The sequence below is a fragment of the Pseudonaja textilis genome, chromosome 4, assembly GCF_049901715.1.
Source record: "Pseudonaja textilis isolate UNSWEBS1 chromosome 4, rPseTex1.2, whole genome shotgun sequence".
NCBI classification, from domain to species: domain Eukaryota; kingdom Metazoa; phylum Chordata; class Lepidosauria; order Squamata; family Elapidae; genus Pseudonaja; species Pseudonaja textilis.
In genome coordinates, this window is record NC_141993.1 from 28,045,857 (window position 1) to 28,069,863 (window position 24,007).

Genomic DNA, 24,007 nt, shown 5'->3' on the forward strand with positions numbered 1-24,007 from the left:
TTTATTTTCTTTATGTAAGAGAAGAGATGTGATTTGTTCCTGCTCCCTTTGGGGAAAATTATAGCTGAGAAAAATGCAACATGATCACCAGAATCTGTTCATCACTCTCATCTCATAATGAAAGGGACTCGCAGTGCCTCCTTGCCCACTTCTGAAAACAGCTCCAGATTCAGTCCTGTTACAATGCCAGGTTTTCTTTAGGGCTGGGGTCCACAACCCCTGGTCCATGGACCGACACCAGGCCACGCATGCAGACATCAGGACGTGCAAGCAAGCGATGCCCCATCCACAGGATACAGGTACAGTACAAAACCACATACTCTCCAGTCCACAGAAAAACGTCTCTCCAAGGAACTGGTCCCTGGTACCCAAAAGGTTGGGGGCCTCTGCTTTAGGGCTTAATCCAAGAGTCTCCAAACTTGGCAACTTTAGGACCTCAAGGTCACCTGAGTAGTGCTCCTGCTTCCTGTGTCTCTGAAGACACAGATAAACCTCCAAGTGCTTCAAGGACCCTCTAAAAGGATGCAAATGACCAGCTGTCTGCAAGGAATATAAATCCTTCCATTCCCCACCATTCAGTCAGAGCTGAAGAAGCTTCTTGGATGAGAAGTGAAATGTCTTCAAAGAAAAAAACAAGACCAGTTGCCTCCTGAAAAGGCACTTTTGGGAGAACCATGACCTGGATGACTGAGAATCTCTACAGACTGTAGTCATAAGCTAACTTCTCCCAATCATTCATATCATCCACATGCCATCAATTGTACCAGCATCCCTGCCTTGTATACAGGGGTGGGATTCAAAATTTTTAACAACCGGTTCTGTGGGTGTGGCTTAGTTGGTGGGCGTGGCTTGGTGGTCATGTGACTGGGTGGACATGGCTTGGTGGTCATGTTATTGGCTGGGTGTGGCCAACTCAATATTACTCACATCAAGGCACGCATCTCCTCGCCTGGCCTCTCATGACTGGGGATGCTGCAACAGTCGTAAGTGTAAAAAATGGTCACAAGCCACATTTTTCCTTCAAGTCTAAATCCTTTAGATTGAATTTTAATCCAATTCTCCGAACCAGTTTTAGCTTCTGAGCTTCTATCCCACGGCTTGCGAGAGTTCCCACAGTAGCATTTCTTGCTCAGTCGGTGATTAGTTTAAATAATCCGGTGAGTGCAAATGTGCAGAAAGTTACCAAGGAATCAATTCTTAATAAAAGAGTGTGGCGGGTCAGAATTGATGTATGTTTTTTCTGTTTGGTGTCCCCAGTTGTTGACTTTCCTTAGCGCTTCATACATTAAATAATTTCAGCGTGCCTTGGTGAGAAGTTTACTTCAGTTCAAATTAATTGTTCTGTTTTCATCACTAGACTGAAAAATTGAAGAAGAAGAAGAATACTTCAATGCGGGTTAGATGTAATGATCATAGCCGGTTTTACGGTTTTATCAGGGGTGGGATTCAAATTTTTTAACAACTGGTTCTGTGGGTGTGGCTTAGTTGGTGGGCGTAGCTTGGTGGTCATGTGACTGGGTGGACATAGCTTGGTGGTCATGTTATTGGCTGGGTGTGGCCAACTCAATATCACTCACATTGAGGCACACATCTCCTCACCTGGCCTCTCATGACTGTGGGGATCCTGCAACAGTCATAAGTGTGAAAAAGTCATAAGTCACTTTTTTTCAGTGCCATTATAACTTTGAATGGTCACTCCCCACAAGCCAAGTACCGGCAAAGGAGGGGAATAAAACTCCAGAGACGTTCCTGAGACAGGAAGTCTAGTCCTGCCAAGAATATAATAAGGGTTAATGGAGAGGCAGTTTCTGTAAGCAACACCAGAATGTTTCCTTCCTGCCTTCCTTACAGGATTAGGCCAATATTTTCTTCTAACAACCGGTTCTCCAACCTGCTTAGAATGTTAACAACCGGTTCTAGCAAATAGGTGCGAACTGGTATATAGCAAGAAGAAAAATGCACCCAAAGCCCAACTACCATTTTGAAGGACAATGCAGTGCGGTTCTAGTGCGGCCCTCAAACACAACTGCCAAATGAAATCTCCTCAGGCTGTGTGCGGGATACCAATCCTCCCAGTGAAATGAAACACCTAAGCTCTAAAAAGATTCACACCCGCCCACATGCTCCAATGTGTAACTTTGCTGGCAGCATTTAGAAAAATCTATAAAAACAGTGCTTTTCAGTCACCAGGCTTTTCAGCGAATTTTTAGCATTAGTGTTAATTTTAAAAACAGATTTAGCTTTTTAGTTTCACTGTTTAAAAATTATCTGAGCTGCGAGTGTTAGAATAAGAAAGTCAGGTATAAATGCAATGAAGTAAAAAAAAAAAAAACCAAAATGAGAAGTAATAGTACCATCAAAGAGCCTCTCTAGGAAAAATGCACCTTCTACATCTATGACGCAGGCACCCCATAAGTATGAGGCACTGATGCTGTCAGTCCACCTCATGGCTTGGTCTGCCAGCTGTGAGAAGGGAACAGCTATTTACCTTCACCTTAGCATGCAAGTTCATGTGTCTTCCCTCCCGTTCCTAAACTTCTTTATATCTTCTGCAGATATCAGCTTTATAAAGTAGTCAACACAAGGAGCACACCCAAAAGTACCAGCTTTAATTTTATTATAAAGTTCCAGTAACAGATTCTTCCAAGTCTGACAGAAGATCTCTCTGTTTTTACAATGCAAGAACTAAGAAAGGTCAGTCCCCTCTCAGACATTTGCTACACCTTCCTCCCTCCCTTCCTTCTTCAGATTTAACTGCTGCTTAACCTGCTGAATGGAACAATTCGCCACAGGACAATTTAACCGTTTGATTTAATTATTTAAAATAAATTTTAAAAAAGTTTTCATTTTTGTCATTCACATTCTGTCCCACCTTTTTGCATCCTTTCTTTAACGTTATATTCCACCATTTCTTTAATATTAGTGTAATCTTGTCCCACAGTGAATTGTCCCAGGACGAGTTGGCCGTGGCAAGTTGGCCATGTTGGGTTGGCCATGTTGAATGCAGAGGTGGTGTCAGCTGGTGCTCCATTCAAAATCCAAGAAAGAAATACTTAGACTCCTTTAATCAGAGAAAAGATATCTTTTACTGGAAATCAAGTGGTAGCAACAGAAGAATTCTGAATCTGAGAAAATGGGCGCGTAAATCATATATACAAAGTAATGGCAACGTTCCCACCCCCAATAATAGTTCAATTGGTTCATCCAATTAAAAGTTGTGTATATCATCATGTGGGCATCTCCAGGTGGTGATGAGGTTTCTGTCCATTGACCTTGACATATTTTGATAAAGAGTTGCAGCTGCGCATAGCATAGAATAGAAACTTAAGCAAGAATGTCCCCCCACCCCACCCCCCAGTTTATACAGTTCTGGTTTGTAACACCTCCAGCTCACTTCCCATAACCATTCTCCCCCTCCTCCCCCTGTTACTTATGACAGCCAAAAGATGCAAAGCAAAGAGAGAAAATCTTGAAGGCTGACAGGTGGTATTCAGCAGGTTCTGAGCAGTTCTGGAAAACCAGTAGTGGAAATTTTCAGTAGTTCAGAATATCACCTCTGACTGGCCCCACACCCATCTATTCTCTGCCTCCCAAGTCCCAGCTGATCGGCTGGGTCTTCTTTTGTTGCCCTGCACAGGAGAATGGAGCTGGAAAGCAGGTTAGTTGGGTGAGGAGGGAATTGGATTTTGTAGTAACCTTCCCCCAGGAGTGGGAAGGGAATGGAGATTTTACATTATCCTTCTCCTGCCAGGCCCACAAAGAAATGCCCACAAAGCCACACCCACAGATCCGATAGTAAAAAAAAAAAAAGGAATCCCACCACTGGGTGAATGGTCATAGATCCACTTATCTGGCCCTTGTCTAGTTTGCGGCTCTTCCTCCTATCTCCCACAGTCTTTCTCACAAACTACTGCACCAGAACAGTGCAGTTGAGGACCCTCTGTGGCTCTTGGAACCCAGATTTTCTTTTCTTCTTAAGGAATTTTTTTTAATTTCTCATCTCAGTTTAAGGGAGAAGAGCCTGACAGAGACGGGACCCTGTTTCTTGTTCTCTGTGGCTCTGTTGGAGCAACAGGAAAGAAGTGATGCCAGCAGAGATGGGTGGAGCAATCTGTGAATGGTTGCTGAAAAGCAGGAAATCAGAACAGAGATGCATGTGTATATAGGTTTGTGTCAGAGGTGGTATTCAGCAGGTTCTGACCAGTTCTGGCGAACCGGTAGCAGAAATTTTGACTAGCTCGGAGAACCGGCAAATCCCACCTCTGACTGGCTCCACCCCCATCTATTCTTTGCCTCCTGAGTCCCAGCTGATTGGCTGGGGCTTCTTTTGTTGCCCTGCACAGGAGAACGGAGCTGGAAAGCAGGTTAGATTTTGCAGCAACCTTTCCCCTGGAGTGGGGAGGGAATGGAGATTTTACAGTATCCTTCCCTTGCCATGCCCACCAAGCCATGGCCACAGAACTGGTAGTAAAAAAAAAATTGAATCCCACCACTGGTATGTATGGATGTATATGATTGTAAGATTTATTTTTTTTTAATTTGATTTGATGTTTTTGTCCACCCCTCTTGAAATACAGGTAGTCCTCGACTTATAAGCACAATTGAGCCCCAAATTTATGTTGCTAAGTGAGAATTTTCTTAAGTGAGTTTTATCCCATGTTACGACCTTTCTTGCCACCCCTTTAAAAATGAGTCATTGCAATTACTAAGTTAGTTAGATGGTTGTTAAGTGAATCTGGCTTCCCCACTGACTTTGCTTACTGGAAGGTTGCAAAAGTTGATCACCTGACCCCGGGACATTGCAAGTGTTATAAATATGAGTCAATTGCAGACTGTACGAATTTTGATCACGTGACCAAGGCGGTGGCTGCAATGGCCCTGTGAAAAACGGTCCTAAGTCACCATCACTAAGTGAACTGTTGTAAGACAAGGACTACCTGTGGGGTCACAGTGTGATGCGGCATCATTTTTTGAACTGAAGATATATTTCTCAGCAAAGGTAGCAAAATAAACACAACAGTGGAGGCTTTCTTGTGCTTTTTATTATATATATATAGTATAGTATATGAGGTGACTGTTAAACAAACACAGCAGTCATTAAGTGAATGCAGTGGTTATCTAAAGCAAACACAGTGGTCATTAAGCAAACACATTGTTTGCCATGGTGCAGTTTTGCCCAGAGCCAAAAGTGAGTGACTTTTTTGGCAAAAGCTGTACTAAAACAAGGTCATGTGACCATGGGAAGTGGCAAATGGCCATACATGAGGCCATGTTGCCAAGTGCCTGAAGTGAGGATCATGTGACCACCTAAATGTATCGACTGTTGGAAATTTCAGATTGAGGTTATAAGTCCCCATTTAGAGGCTGGTCCTAACTTTGAGCATTGGCTAAGACACGAGTATTACCAATATTATCTTGAGAAAGTTATAGACGATAACAATACATAATGTAACATAAAATAGGTGGTAAGCTGAAAGTGGAAATAATAGGGGATAAAGAATTGAAAATATATGTGAGGATGAAATGATTTTGATATTGAATTAATGAATTGAAATATGGAAGGGAAATTTATCTAAAGATTAGTTGAATGGATAATAATTTGAGATGATATTAATTAAGAAAGTTGAAAATGTAACTATGACTGTGTATAAATATTGTAATCGGGAACCACGTTGCTCATGTGAAGAGATGTGTAAAAAATAAAAATAAAAAAAACTGGGGGTGGGGAGTGTTACCAATATTAGAGCCTGTTCAACATTATTTCAGCTAATATACCGTATTTTACCGTATGCTAAGTATAAGACGTACCTAGCTTTTGGGAAAGAAAACAAGGGGAAAAAAATCTGCCTCTGCCTCCCAAGCAATTTCCCTCTTTGCAGCAAACAGCAAACATCCTGTTTCAGCTTAAGCACAGCCTGATTAGCACAAGCAGCTGTTTGTTGGCTGGATTGGCCTCCCAATGATCAGCTGTTTCAGGCTGCAGGAATTGCCATTGCCTATTGCCACCTCTGCGTGCCCCATTTTCAGCCTCTGCATCCCATTTTCGGTCTCTGCGCACCCCATTTTTGCCCCATTCCAGGCAGTGGGGATCAGTACTGGTGGAAAATGGTGTTCGGAGGCGGCAATAGGCAATGGCAATCCCCGCAGCCTGAAATAGCTGATGGACGGGAAGCCGACCCAACCGACAATCAGCTGCTTGTGCTAATCAGGCTGTGCTGAAGCTGAAACAAGCTGTTTGCTACAAGGAGGCAAATTGCTGGGAAGCAGAGGCCAAAGGGTGTGGGGGGCTGCGGGTGGACGGGGCTTCGGTAACATTCACTGTATAAGTCGCACAGATATTGCCACCCATTTTTTAGGGTGGAAAAAGTGTGTCTTATTCTCCAAAAAATATGGTACCTTCCTTATCTGTATTGGGGAAAGAACCTCTCTCAGGGAGTTTTGCCAAGTTTCCCCCACAAACATTTTCTACTGGCAACCAATTCCCCCTGCAACCAACTGGATCCCTCTGGGGATCTGTGTCTTCAGAGAAGTTCCTCCTTGCATAGTGAACCACTGCTCCACCAAAAGAGATGATGCAATGCACATTTGCAAAGTTTCTCTTGTAGGAAAGATCCAAGAAACTTCCAGAACTTCCTTCAAGGAAGAGGGCTGGCCCAATCTGAGCAATTGTGTGCTGTAAAAATCACTGGTTAGAAAAGCTGATGGGGACCAAGGGCTAATGAGTCTATAGACAGATCCAATTACATCACAGAAAATTGGAATGGTACTTTCCGAGTATTTGAGGAACGTGGCCACTATTCTTCAAAAATGGCTTAAAGGCATCACAGAAAAAGCCAGCAAAGGTGGTGTTGCCCTAAGATGGATCAACCTTCCCTTCCCTGGGGGATGGAAGACATTCACAATGCTATTTCTTAATCCTATATGAAAGTGTCACCTGAGATGAAGGATAAGAGAAATTCTTGTTCTTGTTTTGCAGGATTCGTTTTAGAAAAATGGAAAAATACATCTTAAAATAATAATAATGCTAATGCCGAATGGCCAAACCATCATAGGCTATCAGGATGAAGCCTAGAGGTATCTGGCATTTTATAATTTAATAATATCAATATGGACTTGTTAAAAGTGTGATTAGGAAAGAATACATCCAAAGAGTGAGAAAATTGCAAAAGGCAAAACTAAACACTGGATATACCGTTAAAGCATTGAGTCATGCAGTGCAGAGGTGGTATTCAGCAGGTTCTGACCAGTTCTGGAGAAACGGTAGCAGAAATTTTGAATAGTTTGGATAACCAGCAAATACCACCTCTGACTGGTCTAGTCTAGTCTCTGCCTCCCATTGAGTCCCAGCTGATTGGCTGGGTCTTTTTCTGTTGCCCTGCACAGGAGAGCAGAGCTGGAAAGCAGGTTAGTAGGGTGGGTAGGGAATAGAGATTTTACAGAATCCTTCCACTGCCACATCCACAAGCCAAGCCAAGCTCACCAAGCCATGCCCACAGAACCAGTAGTAAAAAAATCGTGAATCCCACCACTGGTGCAGTGGCCTAGAGGTGGAGTTCTCACTTCACAATCAGGAGGCTGTGAGTTCAATCCTAGGTAGAAGTAATTATTTCTCTCTCTGGGCACACTGAAAATAAATCTGCTGAACAAAACTCCACATTGGTGACAGGAAGAGCATCCAGCCATTAAAACACTCTGCTCACTCCATTCAGTTTGTTTGTTTGTTTGTTTGTTTGTTTATTTATTTGTTTGTTTGTTTATCAAGCAATTATAAGATAACAGGTATAAGTATAAACATAGTTGTGAATACATGAAATGGATACATATAAGAAAAAAAAAACAATAGGACAGGGACGGTAGGCACATTGGTGCGCTTATGCACGCCCCCTACAGACCTCTTAGGAAAGGGCTGAGGTCAATAGTAGACAGTCTAAGGTTAAAGTTTTTGGGGTTTGGGGAAGAAACGACAGAGTCAGTTAGAGTATTCCAGACATTGACCACTCTGTTGCTGAAGTCGTATTTCCTGCAATCAAGTTTGGTGCAGTTAACCTTGAGTTTATATCTATTGTGTGCTCTTGTTATGGTTGAAGCTGAAGTATTCGTTGACAGGTAGGACATTGCAATGTATGATTTTATGTACTATACTTAGATCGGACCAGAGGTGGCATAGTTCTAGGTTTTCTAGGTCTAGAGTTTCAAGTCTGGTGGCATAAAGTATTCTGCAATGAGTAGAGGAGCGGAGAACTCTTCTTGTGAAATCTTTCTGGACTTTCTCAACTGTATTAATATCAGATACGTAATGTGGGTTCCAGACTGATGAGCTGTATTCAAGTATTGGTCTAGCAAATGTAAAAGTTGCCCAGACTCCACCCCGCAAGGGATTATGGGGTCATTAAATGAAGATGATGATACCATCAAATCAACATATATGGGCCCTACCTTTGACCCGATATGCTGCAAAAATTATTACTTGGACATAAGCTAAGAAAGCCTATTACTACTCACTATTGCATTATATCCCTGTAGTGGTATTGATATATTATATACCTGCCCCACAAAAATTAAGGCAGAGGTTTACTTCAAATCAAACAAACAGTTGAGAAAGAAAAACACACATTGGCTAATTATGTAAATGAGAGTCAAGAAGAAACATTGTTTCAAGTTAGAAATTATATCCAGTGAAGATGCTGTCATCATCATCCAACAACATCTGCCCATCCAAGATCCTTGGGAAGGACTTGATAGGTGGATAATAATGCCAAATCCAGCGTAAACATCTCGCTGATTGTGTAACCCACCATCATAATAACAAATTAATCTCGAACTATGCTTTAAGTGATAGCTTTAATGATAAATGAAAGGGATTAGATTCAGCCAGTTTGCACCACTTCAAGAGAACTGAAGTGGTTCTTTTTCTGAGCAGTTTGGTGAACTGGTTGTTGGAAAAAAATCATTAGGGCAGAGAACCGGTTGTTAAATTTCTTGAATCCCACCACTGATTAGAGCTCAAAACAACTTATCTGATTAGACGGTATATTACAAGAATGAAGTGGGGGAAGGGGAATCCATGACTGCTTGCTCCATAATCAAATAGTTTTAAAAAGTGGTTCATAGCGTTTTCATTTGATCATTTTAAATTCATTTGGATGCCAGCTGGTTAAAAGCAGGGAGGGTGGGAAAATCAAATAATTGTAGGGAGAATTACAAGGCACGCTTTATTTTAAAATGGTCCTTTGAAAAAAGCAAACAACCTTCCCATTATATCAATGGAGATCCTTTTTTAAAATTAAACAGGCTCCTTTAAAAATTATCAGCTGTGATCTCTACTTACTCAACAAGTCCAGCTTTCAATTCCCTTGAATGAAAAGGAAAATATAAATGCATTTTTTTTCCTTTCAAAGCAATAGACGTTCTGTTAAGCCTCGTGTGCAATCAATTTTTACCTGGGAATAAGTTACTGAACATAGTAGATTTTACCTTTGAGTAACCCTGCATATCAAACGCTGCAAACTGGTGAAATCATAATTTATATTGCAAAAAGATAGAATGATAATTGGACTGCGGATCTCCAACTCAAGTGACAAATTAATCTCATAAAGTATTTTGATGGAATTTATCTTAATGTCATCATTCTTTCAGATAAAAGGTTTACAATTAATTCAACTAAAACGAAGGAAAAAATGAAAATTACATAGCAATTTGATCTGCTAAAATAAGAAGCTTTTGATCAGGCTAAAATCATTTGCTTTGCCTTCCTAACTTGTTTTGAGGACAAAAACTGAACAGCAAACCTCTCTGTTTTTCGGTGATGTGTTGGCTGATTTGCTGTAATGTTAAGTAACCTACCAAAAGGTTGGGCTCTCCCTGAGGTTAGGAAAGCTGGAAATTGGAGGGAGGAAGGCAGGAACTGAACTTTTTTTCCAGGATCACTGTAAGACAGTATTGAAGTCATGCATTATGTATTTTATTTTGGAGAAAAAATTACATTTCAGATGTTTCTCAGTACAGTTATTTCTTACTTGATATATTGTAATGGAGCATTTTTATGAGAACATCTCGGAGATAAGCATTAAATATAATCACCATAAAATTACTTCTTGGACTTAATTCTGAAGATAGCAACCAACTGGGAACTTAATATAAGCTTCCACCCATCATATGTAAAAGTAAAGCACATTTGCATTCCAGTGATCTTATTTGTAACTAAGTCTTCCACTCCAATCAGACAATCAATTGATTGTTTGCACAGGAACACCACCCAGAGGTGGTATTCAGCAGATTCTGACTACTTCTGGAGAACCGGTAGCAAAAATTTTGAGATGTTCAGAGAACCGGCCAATACCACCTCTGACTGGAGATTTTACAGTATCCTTCCCCTGCCACGCCCACCAAGCCACGCCCACAGAACTGGTAGTAAACAAAATTTGAATTCCACCACTGATACCACCTTATGGGAGGCCACAGGAAAATGAAGTAGAAGAGGGTTCATATCGCCCAAGAGGCAGGATTTGAAGGTGAGGGCAGAGAACCAGGTCTGAGGGTCATCCTAGATTTTGATGGAAAGCAAATAATCTATTGAGTGTGAAATCTGGCGTAATTTGCTTCCATTAGATTTTTGATCAGCAAGGTTTTATTTCAACTGGATCCAAAAAACCCATCTAATCCATGTAATATTTTCTTACAAAGTTGCTGATAGCGTCTGGTTTTTCTCTGAGAGAAGGTTGGACAAGAAAAGGCAAGAAACAATGGATGGAACCTAGAACCGAGGAGGAATTTCCTAACAGGGAGAACAATTAACCAGTGGAACAACTTGCCTTCAAAAGTTGTGGGTGCCCCAACACTGGAGACTGTTAAGAAGAGACTGGACAGCCACTTGTCTGGAATGGTAGAGATTCTCCTCCTTGAGCAGTGGGTCGGATTAGAACACTTCCAAGGCCTCTTCCAACTCTGTTATTCTACAATATCCTGTAGCCCTTCATCCAACATCTCTGGGTGCTTAGCAATGCTTAGCAATGCTTTCAAAGGTTACATAGCAAACAAGAACAAGATCAGCTCTTGTTCTTTTTCTCCTTGCCAATTTATTTTCTGTCCACCTGCCAGCTTCACCCGCTATCAATTTACTTGCTTATTTCAGCTGTCTCACACCTTTTCCCCCACCAAATGATTTAGCGTTATCTATCAATGGTTGACAGTTACTTCTGGGAATGTATGTAACCGCACCGTAATCACCAGGATATCACACCAACCGATTACATCCGCAGCAGGCAAAAAACGGTCCTGGCATGAGATTTCAACACTACTAGTAGTAGGCAGAAAAGGGATAAGAGCCAAATGAACAAATGGGAATGCTTCCTTGGATTCATTTTTTTTTCTTATTTGGTATATTTTATATCTTCTGTTGGTTCATAGGTCAGAGAAGGAGGGTAGGCAACTGTCGGATTTTACTAATTTGAATTAATTGCTCTATACTATTGAGACTAGGTTTTATTATGTGCTTTCCAGATATTTTGTTAAAAGGATATAATATGTGATTATTACTGTAAATATGCATATTTTATTTTAGTTCAGTTTCATTCTGAAATGTATGTGTATTTTAATATTTTATATAATTAATCAAATATCTAAATTCCAATTGTTCAGACTTTTCATTAGGTTTGTCTCAAATTCATGGTAATAAGACCTTTCCTTCAAAATTTTAATTAGTCAAATGAAGTAGCTATTTATGCAGGGTTAAAAGACTCACAAAATTACAGTAGTATTTCCTTTTTCCCCCCTCAAGATCTAGCAAATTAGAGGATATAAACTTCCTTTCAAATGTTACCCATCTGCTCCCAGTACCAAAGGTTTTTTTTTTTATTAAAAACTTAATAAATCTTCTCTTCCCAACCTAACTAAAACATATTAACATATCAGAAGGAAATTTATCAGCCATGTCATATGTATTGTGTCTCATTTATCAGTTTGTCATTCTTGTGCCCGGTCTTTTTTAGGATAATGGAAATTATTTCAAATAGGTATTGGTGAGTGAATGTTCACTGCTGCAATTCATTCTAGTTCTTTGAGTAACACAGGGTGGTGGATCCTACTTTTATTTAGTGCCGCATGTTGTCAATGTAGGAAGACACTCTAAAGCTGAGACATCATTCTGGGATCAGCAATAGACCCAACATTTGCAGAAACCTTGGAACTTAGTCAAGTTGCATAAAAATCGTAAAGTGATGGTCCTAAAGGCAGAGCTATTATGCTATACAAGTAGCAAGTATCTTATCTATGGAGATTCTCAATCATTCAGGTCATGGTTGTCCCAAAGGTGCTTTTTCAAGAGGCAGCTGGTTTTTCTTTGAAGACGTTTCACTTCTTATCCAAGAAGCTTGGGACTAGCAAGTATCTTGCATACCGTTTTTTGTAGTGAATACTCATTAAAATTCAGCATCGTCATGACTGATTATGTGCCATCAAGTCATTGTCAAACTCTTAGTGAGCACATAGATGGATTTTCTCCATATGATCTGTCCCCAGCCTGGTCTTTTAGGAGTTCCAACAGTGCATCCATTGCCACTGAAACTGAGTCTATCCATCTTGGTGCTGGTTATTCTTTTCTTCTAGCTTTCCCAGGATTAGAGCCTTCTCCAAAGAACTGTGCCTTTGTATAATGTGACAGTTTGAACCTGGTTATTTGTGTCTCGACCAAGACCATAATATCTTTACGCAAATGACATCATCTGGAAGCCTGTAGGTAGAATTCACAATTATTGAATTATATACTATATACAATTATTGAATTATATACTCCTGCTCTTTTGTTTATCCTAGACTTCTTGCTAAAACAAATTTGTGTTTCCATTCTGATTTAGGAGATGACCAAGCTGAGCCCAAAGGAGGGGTCAAATGCATCATCAGTCAAGACTCTCCTTCACATCCACAAGAGATCTAAGTCCAGTCCACCTGAATTCCTTATCTGCCGCCAATTTCCTTTGGCCATTAGTAAGTTCAGATTCTTGTAGGGTGTTAACTCGTAAAGCATTCCTATGCCCGTTTTCAAGTTGCCATAAGCAGGCGGGGGGGGGGGACCTGAAGGAGCAGTATGGCAATTAAAACCAGAAGTGCATTCCATGATTATCTTAAAAAGATTGTAGCCTAGACTACTGGATCTTCTGCCCATGAAAATCCTTCATTGGAGAATGTGATTGATGACATCCAGTCTGTGAATGTGCTTTATTGGAGAATCTGATTTATGATACACCCAGGGGGGAGGAGGGAAACAGGGTCACAGGTGACCTTAAATTATGTGTGGCAGAGTTGGCTTCATATGGCTCAAAGCCAACATGTTGCTCCAATAAGTTTGGCTCAAGGCTCATGATTTAATTAGGGCAATTGCCGGAACCCTGACAGAGGGAGCTTAAGTTTGCAATAAACCTTTATACCCATTTGAACTGCCTGGATCTCCTGTTTTCTTTGGTGCTTGACATTTATATCCCTTACAATTCCTTATCATTTCCATATCTCCTGACTACAGTAAGAGGAAAAACACTATGGCAGGAAAACCATATTGAAGAGACATTTTCCTTCATCTGTACCTATAGAGGGAAGAACAGAGAAAAGAGATTGGAAAAGAGATTAGAAAAATGGGGTTTCCCTCTGCCTAGCATTTTGCAGAGAAGCCAAATGGAGGTTAGAATATCTACTTTTTACAGTAGATTCACACTAGTTCTAAAAATAAAAGGGATCTCTGTATGTTCCCTCAGTATGTTGCTAGCTTCAAATGAATACACTCAAGTCAGAGGCAAGTACCAATAGCTGGATTGCTGAGTGGCTGACGTTTCAGGACTCTAGCATGTGTTACATAAGGAGATGGCACATTTAAGCATAATGCATATCCTTTTGACTAAAGAATGAAGAAGAAAACATGATTCCAGGAAAATAAGGATGTGGGACAGCCAGGAGGAAGGTTTAATTGTTGTGGGAATGATGGAAAGAAGTAGAATCAACTGGGAACTACATGCCAGCAAACAAGCAAGTCTACAGTCTGAGATAAAAGGAGAAATTTACCTCTGGGTGACTCACCCAATCTGAAATCACAAGAAAATGAGAGAACTATATATGCTACAATATATGCTGGTAGCTAAAAAAAAAAAACGCTGAGTAAAGTGACTGCAAAACTGAAACAGTTCTGAGAGAAGGAGGAATAAAGTCAACATCACTTAAAGGAGCAAAGATTAAAAAGCAGATTAAAAGATTAAAAAGAATTCTCTGGTTAATTTGGTTATAGGAAATTATCTGGCATATGGGTTATGTATAAGAGCAGGATTAAGCCTTCATGTTAGTAAAGCACAAGTGCTACCTGTGTATCTGTGAAGTAATCAATAGCATCCTTTGAGGGTGAAATATGTATTTATTCATGCCTGAACTATACAGGACAAAGACATGTGTTCATGGAATCCAAGTATTGTTCGATTCCTGAGGTCCTGTTGAGGAAAGGTACAATTCCTATCATCTCTACTCCATGCTGAAAGGAAATAAAATAAATTGACAACAACTCCCCCACCCCCTGTTTTTAGTTCATGCAATTGCGTATTTGTGTACATGCATATTTGTGAAAAGTTACTCTGATGGGAAGTTGTGTGATGGATGGTAGATTGTTCCTCCAAAGGTAAGCCAACATACTAGCATCCTCTCAAGGGTACCCAGCCATCTTGGCACCATTCCCCTGCTATGTCTAGAAATCTTGGGAAGTCATAAAGATGAAATGATACAATACCAACAATCTTCTATTCTTTTTCCAATAGCTAAAGTTATGGTGCCATAGAGATTTGTAGAGCCTCGATTGTGCCCATTTTCAAGCAATCTTTAAAAACTTAATTTATTCCTCAGGCCTTAGGTTACAGAGTTTGAATGGATCCCCTTGAGTTGGAAGCGATGTGGTAAGATAGCAATAGCACTTAGACTTCTGTACTACTTTGCAGTGCTTTACAGACCACTCTAAGCAGTTTACAGAGTCAGCCTACTGCACCCAGCGATCTGGGTTCTCATTTTACCCACCTCCGAAAGATGGAAGGCTGAGTCAACCTTGAGCCTGGTGAGATTCGAATTGCCAAATTGCAGGCAACCGGCAGTCAGTAGAAGTAGCCTGCACTCTAACCACTGAACCACCATGGCTCATGATGTCATGTTCTCCCTTGGACGGTGGTTGCTTTCACTTAATGTTGGGTTGTTGTTTTTAAAATGCATGAATTACCCAGAATCGTTTTGGAGTTGGGCAACATAGAATTTCAATAAATAAGTGAAGAAATAATAAATTATACATACCGGTACATTAGAGAAGGTAGAGATAATGGATACACAAAGAGACAAATTCCTGGAATGTGAAAGGAGAGTGGGGAGAAAATAAAAACTGGTGAGGCACTAGGAAAACAAACCACTCAAAATATTTTCAGAATTTGAAAATGAAGTCATCTTTGCTAAGTTTTCAGATAAATGTGAACCATATCCCGCAAAAATCCAGTTATTAAAAAAAAAGCAGTGTAAGAACAATCAGGTCCAAAATCAATCCTTATGCAGCGCGCAACCATTGTGTGGAAGTGTCTTTCATGGTTCTACAACTCTATAGTTGCATTTCTACCCATTTAACTTTCTCCGTTGTCATTGTACAAGGCTTTCAGTTTTCTCTGTCTTCCTCTGCTTTTAACAAACTCACGGGAGTCACATATGCTTGACAAAATTGCTCAGATAAGACAGCAGTGTGAATGACAGCAGCTCACCGTGGACTCCAAACCATGCACGGCAAACAGCATGCTCACTCCATTTATGCCATTTCAACCCCCCAAAAAAACACCTTAGCATGCTCTCATCTTTACTGAAATGCTCACCAAGCAGTTCAGTCATCACAGATTTTTATGAAACTCTGAATCTGTGAAAGTTTCCAGATGAAAAAGCCATCAGACCTTCCCATTTTGTAGAAAGGCCAAGTGATGGAAGAATAAAGATGGACAAGCCCAGCTTAGAAATGTTCACGTGGTGGGTGGGGAAGAACTCTACAGACATGCATGACAAAACCAACATAACAGGAGCCATCCAGGTATTACTGTGTTTTGGGACAGCCAATAAAATTGGGTAAGCAATTGACACAACGTTAGATGAATTCTCTCAAGGAGAGAAATGGTGGGTAGAATAAATAATAATAAAGAAAATGTAATTGTTTCAAAATTGACCAGTTTGGGTTCAAAACTTGGCTGGATATTAATTCATCAGCTTCTTGGATAATTGTTGTCACTGCACACTTGTTGTCTACAATTAACAGCAAATCATCTATGGTATGCCTCACATCTAAGAAATATTGAAGTATTCATTTTGAGAGCCAGTTTGATCTCCTGGTTAAGATACCAGATTAGAAAGTGACAGATTTTGAGTTCTAATCCTGCCTTAGCCATGGAAGCCAGTTGGGTGACCATGGGTCAGTCACTCTCTCTCTCTCTCTCTCTCTCTCTCACCCCACAGGGTTGTTGTTGTGAAAATAGGAGGATGAAGCAGCAATATATATATATATATATATATATATATATATATATATATATATATATATATGTTTTCTTAAGTTTTCGCTGGTACTTACATGTATGGCATTCAGCTTTGTTCGGGTATTTTCCCACGTTCACTATTCACTCAAGTCCCGATAAAAGAGACCCTTGAAATCATCAAAAATAAATACCAACCAGCTAAACACCTCATGGAACTAACAGAACATTGCTTAACCAACACATATTTCATATACAAAGGACAAAGATACAAAAAAATTGAAGGAGTCCCTATGGGATCACCACTGTCACCCATCATTGCAAACATGTTCATGGAAGAATTCGAATCCAGGGCCCTGGCCAATGCCATCCACAAACCCAAACTATGGTTAAGATACATCGATGACACATTTGTGATTTGGCCCCATGGAAAAGAAAACGTAAACAATTTCCTAACACACCTAAACAGCACACACCCCAAAATCAAGTTCACCATGGAAACAGAAACAAACAAACAACTACCATTCCAAGATGTACTAATCTACAAAAAAACAGGTATACCAGAAGAAAACACACACTAACCGCTACCTCAACGCCCAATCCCACCACCACCCTGCACAGATAAACTCCGTGGCTAAAACACTAATTACTAGAACCAAACGCCTGGCAGACAAGACACACATTAAGACTGAACTATGCACCCTGATTAAGGTACTGACAGCCAACGGCTTCCACAAAAGCAAAATCACCGGCTTGATCCACAAAAACACACTGAGACATAATAGAGACCCAGAAGATGAACAGACCTATGGAAGAGCTGTCCTGCCCTACATAAGAGGTACTACAGACAAAATTAGTAAGATACTGCACAGACATCACATCAAGACTGCCTTCAAAGCAGACAGAAAAATAGCAGCCATCCTTAGAAACCGCAAAGATAAAATTGACCTGGAAAACCAAGGCATATACGAAGTCCCCTGTGCATCATGCCCGGCCACATACATTGGACAGACCAATAGAAGAATAAGTACCCACCTGGATGAACACAAAAATGCAGTCAAAAAGCTGGAACACACTTCCTCACTAGTCCAACACATGGAAGCCACAGGTCATAGCATCAACTTCAATGGCACCAAAACCCTAGCCACTACAGAAAACCCCAGCCACAGAATCATCAGAGAAGCCATAGAGATTGAAAAAAGACCAGAAAGCATGAATAGAAGAGATGATTCCACCAGACTGTCAATCATTTGGAAGCCTGCACTCGCAAACAAAAAAAATCTCCACACCACAAGCCAGGCAAACACCTGGGCACAGACAGATCCCCCCTGATACCTCCAGCTCAAACACACCCCAACCAGGCACCCAGATGAAACCTAGCTTCCTAACTAATGATAGCCGTCCATTTACCCGGAGCCAAGCAGCACTAAAGGCCTCCAATAAAGTAACACAATGTTGCCAGCCAATCAAGAGACAAAAAGAGCCAAAAAACAGACAGGAGATATTAGAAACACCAATCAAGCAGAACACAGCGAACTCCAAGACCAATAAACATAGACCAAGACTCCCAACCAATCAGGGTGAAGAAAAAACCATTCTGGCACAGCAATAGGCTGCCCCAAATTTAAATCTGAAACCATTATAAAAGCCTGACTCACAGATGAACACTATACAGAAGCATATATATATATGCCACCTTGAGTTGTTTAAAAAAATAACAAAGGTGGGATATATAAATAAATAAATTCTTGAATAATGGCCTTTGGAGTCCTAACACCAGATTTTTTATTATTAATAGAGGCTTAGGTGAAGAGCCAGGTCTTCATGGCTCTTCTAAAGAACAGCTGAGTAAGAGCCATTTGCATTTCAAGGATGCTTCCAGAAGCCAGGGGCTAGATGGTTTTAGATTGACAGCATGGTTTTAGATTGCGCAGTGCTTTTTCAACAATGTCTTCTGTAAAATCGATATGTATTAGATCATTGTAGTTGTCTGTGGTTCAACTAGGAAATACTGGGCTTGATCCATTGCTGTTTACAAATACTGAGACAAAGAATGTGTTAAAGAGGTTTGCTTTGATGGTGCAGTCGATGCAGTCTTTGCCATTAGGTCCTTTCAGGGGTGGGATGGACCTTGAGTCTTTTAGTTTGTTTTGGTTTGTTGTTTACAAAATTGTAGAAAGCACGGGTGAAGAGTTCAGACAACCAGTTGAATAAATATGGCCACCACAGTAATGTGTGGTGTAAGATCATGATTCCACACCATATGATACGTTTTCTCTTGCAAGGTCTTACTCACTGGGAAACTGCTATTTCCTTGCCTCAGGGCAGTTGGTGGGAATAGAAGAAACAAACCTTATTCTGTGACCATATAAGCTTAGCGATCTCTCTCCCTTGGGACATACTTCTTGGTCCCTCACTTAATTTTTTTCAACATCAGATTTAGAGATCTTTTATTTAGGCAGGTGCTTGGTTTTCCATTTGATTAATCTCCCTTACTTGTTTTCATCCTCTCTGTTATGGTTTTCCTTCTCTGCTGTGCTTCGTTTCCCATTTTGATATGAATGCGCACTTAGAACACTGCAAGCAGATCGTGTTTTATGTTAAAGTCCCATAAATAGCAATTGAATAGGTTGGTCACTAATCCAGAAATTTATTAACTTAATATTCCAGGAGTTCATCCGTCATGTATTTAATATAAAAGCTTGTTTCTTCTCTGTAAGAGATAGCAAACTTTAGAATACAAAAAGAGATATATGCTGCAGTGTTTTTGCTTTCTTTCTTTAACTTTCTCTATGGCTAAAAGGGTGAAAATTCATTCTCTAACAGTATGAAACAACTTCTTGAAACACCACCCTATTTCTCTTGAGGTCAGTCTCAAAGCCAAATTGCATGTAGTTAGACTTTCATTTGATTCCATCCATTTAAAAAAATTTTTTAATCTTCTTTTTTCCTTAACAGTATGTTTGTCTTGATTTAACAAAAGGGTTTATTTTTCATAAATGAATAGTTTTATGAATTAATAGCATCAGTGTGGGAGTGAGTTTTTTAAAAATGTTTCTCAGAACTGTTTGTGAACTGAGTAGACTGGAGCTTGTTATTACTGTGCATGGAGGCAAAATGAGTTTCTATATTTGTTCAACTGTGGCCTACATGCTGTAATTGTGTTGAGTGGCTCAGGAATAGCATTAAGTACTGAAGCAGTTCTGGGAACCAAGCTGGAAACCAGATTAAGTGTGATACTAAGTGTGGTATTTAGAAATCAGGGGCCATTATTTTCTATTGTTTGTAGAGAATGATGGACCTCCTTGAAATAAATCTGGTTGGTGGTCTGTCAAGTTCAGCATGGTATGTATCATGATTGAGAACTTGTTCAAGGAAGGAAGGGAGGGAGGGTGGGAGGGACTGAGGGAGGGAGGGAGGGAGGAAGGAAGGAAGGAGGAGTGGGAGGGATTGAGAGAGGGAGGGAGGAAGGAAGGAAGGAAGGAGGAGTGGGAGGGACTGAGGGAGGAAGGGAGGGAGGAAGGAAGGAAGGAAGGAGTGGGAGGGATTGAGGGAGGGAGGGAGGAAGGAAGGAAGGAAGGAGGAGTGGGAGGGACTGAGGGAGGGAGGGAGGGAGGAAGGAAGGAAGGAAGGAAGGAAGGAAGGAAGGAAGGAAGGAAGGGTGGGAGGGACCGAGGGAGGGAGGGTGGGAAGAAGGAAGTGTAGGAAGCTAATCCCCCTCCTAGAAGAATGAAATATTTTGAGAATTATTTTAAAAAGGAAGGATGAAATATTTCTCCTAAAAGAGAAATTAAAAAAAATCTTAAGTGAGACAGAAACTCAGAGCCCCAGATCCGTGCCCCCAGCAGATATTTTGTGCCCATTAAGAAAGACTGGGCCAGCCTATCTATAAAACAAAAGACCTTCAGCTGCATGACCCTTCAGGACACAATAGGATTAACCCACTAAGACATAGAGCTCACTACATTGCACAATCTCCTAAAGACATTGCATCACCCTCAGAAACTTCAGCCAAACCTGGAAGCTCAGACAACCTACAGAGCCAGCTATGACCCCTACATAACCTCTACATGGCCCCATGGGAGTCTGACAACAGCCAATAGAATACATATTCTTGCACAGGAACAGGAACTTCAACTGTAAAGCCCAAGAAAAGGTATAAACCCCACTCTCAATTCCATGTGGTCAGCTGCATGCACCAGAACCCATGTGCTTTGTGGTTCTACTTCATAATTAAACCAATCAGCCTCCATTTTGTTTCCAGTGTCTTTCTCCCTGCTTGGAACTGAACCAAATGGATATTTCTTCCAAAATGGTATCATTGCAACTTTGAATGGTCTCTGGACCAGGGCTCACTAAGCCAGGACTACCTGTACTTCTGAACGAAAGTAGCCTAGTTTTTTTAAAGCCAATAATAAATATATGCATGGAAGTAGAAGCATGGGCTTAATTATGAATGAAAGGTTTATAATATATCAGAAGGCATTACTGCTGTATTCATGTGTAAACCAGTCTGTGGATAAGACAGTCCTTTAATTTTTAACCAAAATGCCATGAAAAATGTGCCATCCATGCATTAACCTGCATTTTTCATAGTGTTTTCTTTAAAAATTTGAAGGCCTGCTTATCTCCAGATGGGCTTTTACAACTCAGGCTCCAACCTCATCCTATCCCAATACCTGAGGGAAAACCCAATCCTTCAGGGACAAAATGTCCTATTGATTAGCAACTAGCGTAAGTAAAACTGCATCAGAATAGATGGAATGCTTAGCAAATAAATCATAATCAAACAGAAAGTCAGATGCCCAACATCCCTTTGTTTAAAATACTGTATTAAGGACATATAATGTATAAAGATTACTTGTGGAGATATTAATGGTCTTTTGGTTGCAGAAGGGAATTTTGTATACAAGCAATTTTGTATACAGACAGCACAGTGTTGTTTGGCTGAGAATCCTAATGATTTGTAGCAATTGTGATAGTGTGCGATGCAGGGCCCTCTGTGTGGAACCGAAAAGTCATGCATTGAAGACTGAAATAGTTTTGTTTGGTAGGAGTGAATTGTGCAAGGTAGATTTTCTTGATAAAATGTTGTAAGACGCAGGTGTTATGGTATATTGGGTCTAGGGATTGCTAAGAAAATTGTTTAGAGAAATTGGAAACGTAGTACTGTATTATTCCTGATATTAGCAGGCAGATTCATATGAAATTTCATGTACTTTTGAAAATAATTTGAGTGACTAATTAAAAAATGATGCAATGTTTCCATCTGATGTAAACATCAAGGTATTGTACAACAATAAAGTATTATTGCTGTATTTTTCTCAATAATTTAGATTTACAACTGTTATGTGTTGTTTAATACATAATGGATATGTGATATGTGGACATGACTTGCAATCCCCTTTACGTGTTTTATTTTTGGATTACTTTAATGGGATTTTTGGAGGGTCTGTGTGTATTTTTTGTAAAAACTGATTAAAATAAGTAAATAAATACATTAAAATAGGTGTCTTTTTTTTTTATATCCAGACTCTAATTTCAGATTTTTTTTTCTAAGCTTTGCAAAATGTTGACTTGGATGGAATAATAGGCACCCAAGTAATAGGCATGTACTTAGGGTAATTTACAGTACAGGTACAACAGTTCATTTAGTGATGATTTATAGTTACAGTGGCACTGAAAATAGCGACCATTTTTCATAGTTATGAAGGTTGAAGCATCCCCATGACCATTTGATCCAAATTCAGATGCTTGGCAACTGGTTCATATTTATGACCTGTGCTGTGTCCTAGGAAGTGATGTGATCCCCTTCTACGACCTTCTGACACACAAAGTCAATGGGGAAGCCAGATTCACTTAACAACTGGGTTACTAACTTATCAACTGCAGTGATTCACATAATAAGGGTGGCAAGAAAAGTCATAAAATGGGGCAAAACTCACTTAACAAATGTCTTCACTTAACAACAGAAATGTAGGGCTCAATTGTGGTCATAAGCCAATGTATTGCTTACCATCATTGTTGTGGCCATTCAATCATGTTCCACCCTAGGCCGCTCTATAAATCTGCAGTCTTTATGTCCCTCTGTCTCTCACTTTCCGATCTGCCATGGTCAACCTGGTGTCATCCTTTATAGCAGTGGTTGGTGGGCCAGGGACCACTGGTGGTCCACAAGAAAATTTTGGGGGTCTGCAGAGAAACAGAAGGCTGCACTGCCTACATGGCCTGCCCACCCGCTGGCCCGTTCCCTTTGGCTGAGCGCAAACCTTACCTTGAGTACAGCCATGCAAGCTGGAACTGAACAGTAAGACCAATAGTGGGGGAAGGGAATCCGCCGCAGGGTGGCTTGCTGACATTGGTGAGAAAGTCAGTCCCATATTCCAGAGCTTCAGTAGTCATAGGACTGGCCCTTTGGTCATCCTGGAGAAGTTCCTCCAATTCATGGCAGGCCGGTGCACCCAGGTGGAGGAGCAGCTACTCCAGGATGACCAAAGGGCCAGTCCTGTGACTACTGCAGCTATGGAATAGGGAACCGACTTTCCCACCAACATCAGCAAGCCACCGTCAGTCAAATTTCATATTAGTGGTCCGCGGGATTTAAAATTATGAGTTTGGTGGTCCCTGAGGTCCAAAAGGTTGGTGACCCCTGCTTTATAGTGTCCACACTATAGGGCAGCCCCTTCTCTTTTCCCCGCTGATCACTTCCAACAAAATTGATGTTATCTCTTACCATTAGTCATGATTATTCATGGGAATTGTTATTCAGCTACATCAGAAGGTTCACAAGATTCACACAGTCTTAGTTCACACACAGAGTGACAATGGCACTGCAGAATTTCAGCAGGGATCTCCATTGGCCTCCTCGGAGGTGCCAGGAATTAAATCAAGTTAATTTGTCATGCAAGGTGTTTTGCTCTACCATTCTGGAGTTGCCACTTCCTAAGAGAAACTGAGCTATTGAACTGTGATCCAAATGCAGAACTTTGCTTGAACAGAGATATCTTAACCCCTTTCCTATTTCATAAGGAACCAAGCAATAGTTGCTTGTTCTCTGGCTTATGTATCACACTTTTTTTAACAGCTGCACAGTTTTTAGCGGAGCACATAGAAATGATAGTCATTTACTCAAGTGGTTTAGAGAATCTGCAGTATAGATTTTTTTTACCATTGCACAGTCCTTGAGAGATAGTACTCTACCCTTTCTGTCTTTAGCCAATTATTCCTCCATTGAGCAGCTCATATTATTAGAAACAGAAATAACTGTCAAGCCCCAAGAACCAAGAAGCTACATGGAGCTATTTAAGAGTTTCCTTTATTGTTCTTCACCTATAAACAAAATCTTGCCAGATTTAAAGCAGCTATTTACAGATGCTCTGGGAAAAGCTAGTGAGGAGTCAATTTAATCCTCTTTCTGCTGACCTAACTTTCCAAGGTCTGTTGTCTCTTTCTCCTCTGGAGAGCAGCCACTCCCTCCTGGGAATCCAGACTACATTCCA